General features: G+C 42.1%; 1 long non-coding RNA gene across 1 annotated transcript in view; it reads right to left on the bottom strand.

Annotated features, from left to right (window-relative positions):
- LOC308574712 overlaps positions 1-8,141 on the bottom strand; it is a 60,145-nt gene extending 52,004 nt beyond the window's left edge. Inside the window, exon 1 of the long non-coding RNA XR_014002563.1 lies at positions 5,555-8,141. This is a non-coding gene — a long non-coding RNA (uncharacterized lncRNA). The remainder of the gene's footprint in view (positions 1-5,554) is intronic.
- Positions 8,142-10,277: the final 2,136 nt, after the last annotated feature.

The following is a 10,277-nucleotide window of genomic DNA, read 5'->3' on the forward strand; positions in this document are numbered from 1 at the left end:
TACAAATGCAGATTGGGAAAGACTTGGAGTCTATTGAGGACTTTTTTGGCCATCTGTTGATGGCATTTTTCATGCACCAGGCTTTCTTAGAAGGGTAATCCTGGCTGTGCCACTGTTGATCTTGGAACTGTGTATTTTAGTAAATTTTAATCTGGCAATACATTGTATTGATTTCCATTTCATACATGGCTTTGGGATACTTTTCAACGCAGAACGATGAAGAGAATTTTCTAAACAAGTAAATGCATTAATTCCGGTGGCACTTACAAACCCAGAAGCTTTTGAACTCTGATAATACCACTTGCCTCCTTAGATGGTGGATGGGTGTGTGTGTGTTTCACTCCCAAAGGCTGCATGTCCCTGAACACCAGTTGTCGGAAATCGCAAGAGGGGAGAGGGCTCTTTGTGCTGGGTCTTGCTTGCAGGATTCCCACAGGCATCTGGAAGGCTACTGTAATAATAAGATGCTGGACTACAGTAGATGTGCCTTCAGCCACATCCAGCAGGGTTCTTCTTAAGATTCTTACAATCTTAAGATTTTGTCTTTGGCTCCATGCAGTAAATACTACTACTACTACTCATGATAATACTGTTATTGATGATGGTGGTAATGATTCAGTTCTTTTAGCTGAATTGCCTATGTTTCTTTGAGTTATTGGAATCTCTTGAAAAGAGCTACCTCATTTCCCCCAAACCTTTATCCAAATGTTGTTGTTTTTTAAAGAGAGACCACCTAAAGAGAAGGCCCATGGTCTCTCTATAAACCTGCCCACCAGTTACAATGTTCTTCAGATGTTCACCTCCAGGCACCTCCACTTTCTGAAGCCGGGCAAACAACTACTGGAGAGAAAGGCCTCTTTCATGATTGACAGCAATACCACAGAACTATTGGTATTGGAACTATTGGAGTAGGATAGTGAGAGCCAGAGCAGGAGTTTTTGAGAGCAGAGGGTGGGTCCATGAGGATAAGAGTGTGGGTTCATGTGCAAGAGTTTTAGAGAATTAGAAGAAGGGTTTGGACTTGATATCTTGCCTTTCACGCCCCTTAAGGAGTCTCAAAGCAGCTAATATTCTCCTTTCCCTTCCTCCCCCACAACAAATACTCTGTGAGGTGAGTGAGGCTGAGAGACTTCAGAGAAGTGTGACTAGGCCAAGGTCACCCAGCAGGTGCATGTGGAGGAGCAGGGAAGCGAACCCGGTTCACCAGATTACAAGTACACTGCTCTTAACCACTACACCACACTGGCTCCCATGGGAAGCAGGCAGAGAGTGGGGTGGGCCGGGAGGAGGAGTTTGAGAGAGAGTTTTTGCGTAGGCAGAGGGTGGGTCAAAGAGAGCAAAAGAGGGGGGTTGCAGTGCACGGGCCTGCTACAGTGGCAAGGGGGGGAGTCAGAGAGTGAGAGAGGGGTTTTGCAGGGGGCTGGCTGGTGTGGGAAAGAGAGTTTTTGTGTGGGCAGAGGGGGTGAGGTGGGTCAGACTCGGAAAACGAGAGAGGAGGTTTGCACAACCCAGGGAGAGTATTTTGGACAAGCAGAAGTGGGTGGTTTGGAGACAGAGATGGAGACTTTGGAATCAGAGAGCAAGGGGTGGTGTTGCACAGGCCTAGTCTGTTCGTCCAGTGGATTGCTTTGAAGTCATTTCTGCACCAGATAAAGTAATTTTAGCCCCCTCCCCATGCCCCACCTGACCTGTCCTGTATTTTGCCTGACCTGTCCATCACTTTTTCTGACCCAAGGCGGCAACCCTACTTGGGCTAGAGGTAAAAGCAGGTGGAGCGAAGAATGCAAATTTTACCTCTGTACATTAGGCTAGTTTCTACACCCACTCAGACACATCCTTCTCCATCCTTCATCCAGACAAGCAAGACATTATCAGAGTTGAAGGTTACATTTGGCAAGGCTTTTAAGCTGAGATCTTTCCGAGTCTTCATCTTTATTGGATCATTTTTAAGATTGTTTTTATTGTTTAATCCCTTGTTGTTTGCTGCCCTGGGCTCCTTTGGAAAGAAGGGCAGGATATACACTTTGTTTATTGTTGTTGTTAATTCACATTAGGCAAAAAAAGCACAATGTGAAGCAGGGCCAATGAGGGTGTGACCTTAGGGCCAGATAGGAAGGCATGTGGCCCCTGGGTCTGAGGTTTCCTAGCCCTGCTTCAACGGTACACAAATATTTGCTGCTGAAAGTAGGCAGTCTCAGCCAGCCTAATGGTAGAGCCAGCTCTGGCTTTTAATGAATCTTAAGTTACTTGAATAAGGAAAATCTCTTTACCTAAGCCAGTAGCCCCATCTGCAGTGCCAGTACGCCTCTGGCTTTGGATCAGGTCCCCATACACTTTTCTTTACCAAAGAACACGCCAGACATTGGATCCAAGTACATAGACAACATTCTGGCAACGTTCCTGTATATACACTCCTAGAGCAAAAATCAAACATGTCTTGATATTGGCCAAGTTTCAAGTCAATGGGAGAATTCCCAAATGGGCTTAGTAACAGCAAAGTCAGGCCAGTGGTGAGAACTCGTAAAAACCTCACCCTTGTTTTCCAAGTCTAAAAAGATATATATATTTTCCCCTAGCTATAATTGACTCAACAAAACATGCCCAGACTTTCAAATGCTTATCCATGGAAACAGGAAGTTGGAGACTTTCTCTTCCTGTTTTAACAGCTATGCAAGTGGAACAACTCTACAAAAACTGTGGCCTTGCACTCTTGTCAATAAGAGTGCCTGAACCAGCCCCCACACTATCACTTTTTATGAATGTAAAACTGAAGAATTTGACAAATAAGAGCAATGTTTGGCATAATAGCTTTCATGGCAAGAGCAGCAACAAAAATAAAAAGAACTTTATTCAGATGCATCATTTCTTTCTTGTTTCACCTCTGCAAAACATCGTGGTCATTAATGAGATGACTCCATGTTTACACAGGTATCAGACTTTACCCCCAAATTCTAGGAAGCGGGGGGGGGGGAGGGGGGAATGGACAAATCTGTCCATTTTCAGTTTCTCACCATTTCCAATTGCTCCAGTCTTAAGTTCAGTTTGCCTCCATTCCACATCAGTTTTTTAATTTTACGACTGCATGAAAATTCGTAACATTTTTGTGCAAATTTCTCTTTGAAATAAATTTATTTTCCCTTACATTCTCTCCCCACACCCCCAGCCGTGCATATGTAATGCTATTCACATTTTATGCCTGAGAGGAATGCATAGAGAAATTTGGAGATCCTTGAAGTTTGAAGTACAGCTGTACTTTGGTTCATATAACAATCTGAGAAGTGTGAAACTGAGTGACCGAATTCCACCATCACCAGTCCCTATGAGGAAGCCAAATTTTCAGACATGAAAATCCTGCATTGCAATATTATCTCCAGATTGATGCATGAATCAAGAGTTGTCTCACCAATTCCAACTGCAGAAGTATTTCTTTAGAATTATTGGGGTTTTTTGGGGGGGTGTCTCCCCTTTTTCCCCTTCCCCCCAAAGAAGCAGCAAACTTTAGCACTTTCCAGTCCATATCTGCCTTTTACTTATTTCAACTTCTATTGATAAAGCAGATGTGAAACAGGAATGGCTCACTGTAATCCCAGACTGACTTTGACTGCAGCCAGTTTGTTTTGAGAGAAGGCCAGAATCTTTCATGGTTGCTTCATAAAATTTCATTTAAAGCACAATCCAACAACCACCCAACAATTCGCAAGGGGAGAAAAACAGTGCATACTTTTTAAAAAGACTTAATATGTAAACAGCAACCAAGACAATGTATTTAACTATCAGATTATTTAAAGTAATCTGTTTGGTGCACAAAAGGACAAATTTGCAATTTTCAGACTGTTGGTGATAAAAAGGCAATGGGAACAAACCAGGTTTCCTCCATAAATTCCCAAACATTTATTTGAAAAATCTTTTCCCCCCCTCCCTTTCTAGGACAATCAAATGGAGGGCGTCAATTACATGGTATATAATTATTCATTTCCGGAATGAAGGTTTTTCTTGAGGTGGGCAGATCCCCCTGCCAACCCTCTAAGAATTAAATGACATTTATTAAAATGAAAGCATTAGGCCACTAAAATTAGGCATGTTTTAAAATGATGCTAAGCACTCAGTCAGAGCAACTAAGACCCTTAAGATTTAAGGCGTAAACACTCGACAGGTTTTAAATGTTTCTCTAGATAATTACAGAGCTCAAAATACTTTTGTCAATGGTAACGTAAGAAGGGATCCTTCTAAAAATAGGACCCCACAAAGGGTGTATTTTTAATCCAAAGCGCATGCTTTTAAGTGAGAGGAGGCTGGAACAATGCTGATTTTTTTTTAAAACAATCCAATTTAAAGCAGTGCAGAGATGATTCCTCCAAGCTTTCATTCTTCAGATTTACTGGTTGTTGTATTTAAATAAACAGAATCAGAAGCACTGGATGTAGAACGTTCTGGAATTTTCAAAGCATTTAAGCAAGCTGCATTTTAGAGACAGTATTAAGAATATCCGAGTTCTGTTAAAACAAAAGTTCTAAGGCCAGGAATTTAAGCCCTGCAAAGTTCTGGATATCAGCCTGTTTCTAAATGAGATGTAGATGCCTGAGACTCACGCATAAGAAGACAACTGAAGATCTAACATTATTCTTTGCAAACAGAAACAAGCGTAATGAGACGGATTTTACTTGCAGATGACCCCAACCATCCAGGATTCTTGTGAGAGGAAAAAAAGAAAGACTTCTCCCCTGAACTTGCCGGTGCAAAACCTAATGCTCTGAGACACAAAAGCCCATCTTTACACGCAGCTCCCGTTCGAGCAAAGCGTAAGTTGAAAAACTATCTTTGGCCTCTTTCAGAAATCACTGCTGAAAAAGAGATAAGCAGAAGGACGGGCAGAAAACGCCTTCCGTTTTGCCTTTCCCAAGACTTTGAGACCAGAGAGCAACAGTAGAGTTTTCTTAAGCCTGCTATAGAACAGATCACTGTTTTCACTTTGCAGCTGCATCTGATTTCTTACCGCTGGCCAGAAAATAAAAAGCAAGCCATATATGCATATATACCCTCCCCTCCCAAATCGCCAACACAAAAAAGTCTCTCAAGATACCACGGCATTTGACATACGGGCAGTGAGCGACAAAAAATGAGAAAGGCAAAAGAATCGGCTGCCGCCCCGGCGTTATAATTCCTAATTTTGCAGGGTGCATTGCGGAGCTGTTTATCAGACACCCGGTGCACTATAGATAGATAGCTATGTGATGAATAACTCTCTGGTAGATATCTTCTCCTTCCTTCGCTACCACCTCCCCTTGACAGGGGCCACTGGTAGAGAAAGAGGTTCAGAAAAGCGGCAAAGTGAAAGACGAAGAAACAATAGGCAACCGTGGCATTGACAATGCTGCCTGGACCCCTTTTTGGGCTCCTGCTGTGACACTTCCATTCAAGAGCAAGAGAGGCTGCCATCATAAGAATGGACAATGGCATGAGGAATATGGGGGGAGTGGGGGTGGAGGAAAGAGAGAGAGGGAGAGAGGGAGAGAAAAATCAGATGAATACAGCGCTAAGATGGCAGAGTTCTCACCTTCTCCACTTTTTTCCCGGACATTCTGGATGGAGACGTCCCATCAAGAGGAGCCTAAGAGGATGTTCGGAACCTTTGGGCAGTTCTGAAGACTTCAGCATTTGCAAATGCAATTTTGGAACTGTTTGTAGGGGCATATTCACTGGATGCCATCTGTGTGTGTGTGTGTGTGTGTGCATGAGTGTGTGTGTGTGTGTCTCCTGTTTTATGTCCTGCTATCTGCATCACACACCTCTATTAGTATGAAGACTTTCTGTCCATGTAAGTAAGTGAGAGTGTGTGTTCCTTAAATGTTTGAATCGAGATAACACATCTGCATGCATTTGTTAAGTGAAGGATAGCCTATAGCAGTTACTACAACTATCAATTAGTCAGCAATAGCATGAGATCCCCATGCGTCGGGGTGTACAAAAGGTGGGAAATATGCAAATAAGCTCTAACACCTGGGTCACGTACAGTAACTTTGCTTGCAACATAAATGCTTCACATTTTCTGCCTTTTTTAAAAACAAAAACAAAAGATCTTCCCTTTCTGTTTTCAGTACTATAAGGTTATTCACAATAATATTAGTATTCAATTTTGCAATTCCCTCCCCCCCCCCCTTGGATGTTATGCTTTATTTTTTTAGCAGTTAAAACTAGGAGGAAATTAAAATATTGCTTTTCAAATCTTCTAGGGCTGTTTCTGAGAGCAGTCAGTTTCCAGAGAGTGGAAGACAGATATGAAATGCATATGACTTTCTTACTATTTCCAACACAGATCTAGTTTGAAGTTGGGAAAAGGGGCAGTGGGAAGAGATTAAATGTTTATTAAAAATCCAAAACAAAGAAAATGGGAAGGTGTAGTGTGTGGGGATTATTCAATGAACCTCTCTTTTTGGGGGAATCTTAAAAATGTAGAGCATGTTTGCTTTTCTTTTAAAGGCATTGTTCACATTAAGATCATTTTAAATAGGTTTTTCTTTTTTTAAGAACCTGACCACCGTCAGTTTTATGTTTCGCTTGTTATGTTCTTATCAGCTTTAACCACAATGAATATATTTATACACATACACACACACATATATGCATACACATACAAATCTCTCCTTTGCAATGTGCTTGTAAATTTAGCTCCCAGAGGGTGCAAGCAAGCTGAAAGCCAACCTTCCCAAATTATTAAGCTCAGTAAAACCCCATAACAAGAACTAAAGGCAGGGGGAGGGGTAGATCATAATCTAGACACTGAAAACAATGTCGGAAAAGGACAGAGTGCTATTTTTCTGCCTTGCACCTAATCCTTGCCCACCCTTCGAAGCATTTTGGCTGCATTCAATGCACTTTGCGGTCCTTGGATGCAAATAATTTCATTTCTGCTAAACAGCAACATTTGTGTAGGTATTTAATGTGCAGACAGAGCTCCTTGCGGTGGCATAAGGTTGCATGTTGGCAGCCGGCCAGCTCAGTGGCTGGAAGCCTGAGCAACGATACCAAAGGGAGCTTTTTTCACTCTCACCCTCAGCAACCCTGATACCCCTTAGATTCGCTCGTTCTCAGAGGGGCTGGGAATCCTGAGAAACAGAGGGAAAAGGCAGGGCTACCCAAAAAGAACCGTGTGTGTGTGTGTGTGTGATGAGGGAATTGCTTAATCTGAGACGCAATGTGAGACTTTTAAAAATGCAAAAAAATACATCCAGTCATTGTATATGAAAGGGCACTGCTGTTGTTTAGCAATGCTATTAAATGGGTGTGCCAGAATCCAAACCACTCTGAGATCCTTGCAGCACAATCTCCTACAGGTCTGTTCAGAAGGGAGCCCACTGAGCTCAATGAGACGGTCCCTGTGCATTTATTTATTTCAGCCATTGCCAGCACGCCCCTCGCCAAGGGCTTCGGATTACAGCCCCGGCGCTTGCAATGTGCCCTGGCGATCGCGACAATATGGAAAGCACTGCATTTTTAAACTTTCATCATCTGGCTCCCCCCCCAAAAAAAGAGACAGGATTGTGTTAAGAAGCAAAGGGAAGACCTTGTATGATTTCTGAGCTTTGTGGCCTCATGGAAGAGCAACCCTCTAGTTCTGTTCAGATCTATTTTGCACAAAACCTCTGACCAGTGACAAGCATAGAACTACAAAATCATCTGCTTCTTCACCGAACAAAGAAATGTTAAAATATATGCATGTGGAGGAAGGGGGGCTCACTGTGTGCGGAATGGGGAGGAGGGGGGAGGAAGGGACTTGCAAACCCCCAACCGTGAGTGGAGCTCTGCTGCAAAAATGAATCCATGCGCTTTCTGAGTTAGCCATCTGCAAACCCACATCACGCAAGGAAGGTATTAAAAGGTGGCTTTATTCTCTCAGCAAATAGCTAGATAGCTAGATATTAAGTTTGGATGGGATCCAAAATTATGCTTTTTGATTACCTGCTTTAGAATCAGCGCTTTGTGCCTTATTTGAGGAGGGAACAGAATGAGATCGTTGTACAAGGGCTAAGTCTCTGGGATGAGCATGTTGCAGTTACCAGAACAGGAGAGGCAAGGACATAGTGGGTTCATAACTATGTGCTTCTTCTCCTTCTCCTGAGTGCTTGTCTTCTTTTTATATATATATATATATATATATATATATATATATATATATATATATATAACATTTTCCTTCCAGAACACAGCAATATAAATTGTCCCTTTCATTTTCAGAAGACGAAATAGTCTATGGCAAGGAAGCAGCCCCATCTCACGTACTTCAGTAACACCTCTGAATATCTTAAGGGTGTAACCTTGTACATACATACCTGGGAGTTCCAGGTATGAACGTACACACAAGATTGCACTGCTAATTTTGCCAGTTTTGCACAATTCAATATTCCATGTTGTCTGGGCATATCTGGAACATTTATTATTCAAATGACTTACACACACACAGCACTTTTGCTTCAAAGCTTTTCAACAGCGACTCATTGCCTGGACATTTTAGTGGAACTCCTTGCCACTACAAACGATAAGTTGAAGCTAGGTAGAAACCAAAGCCTGGCTCACAGTGCACATTGTTCCATTCAGCAAAAGAGCTCTAAATGTGCACTGACTTCACTGTCTATCCAAATTTCAGCAAAGCAAGACAACCTTGACCTTAGAATCTTGTATAATTATATTTTATTTGGGGCATACGCGGAGAGATGCTATGCAGACTCAGGAAACGAAATTCTGTTCCAACTTTAATGTCTCAATTATTCAAGATGAGTTTTGGTTTTAAAAATAAAATAAACCGCATTGCATTTTTTATTTTATTTTTTTTACCTTTGGACGTGTTCTCAAAGCAGGATGGGTGTATTATTCCAATAAAATTAAGCCATTTGGGGGAAAGGGGGAGCTTTTGAAAAAATCTGCCTTCCAGCCAACTTGATTTAATCTTACCCCGTTCACGCAGCAACAGCAAAAATCTGTATATCCACGTGCACACATCAGAGAAATAGCAATGAAAGATTTCTGGGAGATTAAAATGATGAACACAGCTCTTTCCAATTTATAAATCTGTCTGCAATTCAGGCGTAAGGGAAACGGTAACAAATGCTCCTTGATTAGGCAAACCAGTTTTCAAGTCAGGCCTCTGCTGAAATTATGTGGAGTCAAGTAAGAGGGAAAAGATCAGTTCATGGAGATTAGATAGATAGATAGACAGACAGACTGATGATAGATTTGTACATAAGATTAGGGTGCATGCTTTTACAACAGCTTTCTTCAGCATTTCAAAATTGTATTTTTTAAAAAGCACACACACACACATTTAAAGCAGACTGACATTTAGAATTTCACATTGTAAATCTCCCAATGTCTGAATGCAGTTACAAGGTCTGACAATGGAGGAATAATTCATGTCAGTCCCGAAAAGGGGGTGGGGGAGACGGGGGTGGGGTGGGGGCCTCAATCAGCTCCTTGCAGCTAGTCTCCTGCAGGGCTCCACCAAGGCGAAAATGTGGAATCCAGATCTGCATCATCCATCACCTTTCCCGAGTCTTTCAATTAATGACACTGCAATCAGATCGATAGCGTGTAATAAGAACAGAGCATTGCATTTCTGTACCTATTAATTTGCTGAGTGGCTTCAATGCAAAAACGTGACCAGAAAGGGGGATAATGACAAAATATCCCCTTAATCGGGGAGAGGGGAGCATGAGATTTGGTCCAGTAGTAGTTCAATGACTCCCTCTAACACACACACACACCCGCCATCTCCGCAGCTCATCTCTATCCAAATCTTCAGCTTGTAGGGGCTGGGAGGGAGTCAGTCTCACTAACTGCCTTGCACATGCTGGGATTCTGCTGAAGCACAAGAGGAAGCCTGAACAACAGCTTTCTTTTATATATATATATATATATATATATATATATATATAGAGAGAGAGAGAGAGAGAGAGAGAGAGTAAATTCTTAGTCCTAATGATCACAGAGGTATGCTTCGAGCTGTATGGGCAACACCAGTATAAAACCTGAAAATCATAAGGAAAGGGATGCCTAATAAGATTCCTAGTAGCTTAGGGGGCAAGGAATTTTTTGAGCACCCCACTAGGGTCTTTTACCTCTTCCTAACGGCTAGCAAAACCAGAACAAATTGTGGAAATCTGCCTGACAATAATTATGCGTACAGGTTGCAGAACGCAGCGTTTCTTGGTGCAGCATTTAAATTTCCTGGGCAAAAATGGTTAAAAACAGAAGAAGAAGAACACAACCCTGACTAGACACCCTGA

The sequence above is a fragment of the Podarcis bocagei genome (assembly GCF_964188305.1).
Source record: "Podarcis bocagei genome assembly, chromosome: 15".
Classification (NCBI taxonomy): domain Eukaryota; kingdom Metazoa; phylum Chordata; class Lepidosauria; order Squamata; family Lacertidae; genus Podarcis; species Podarcis bocagei.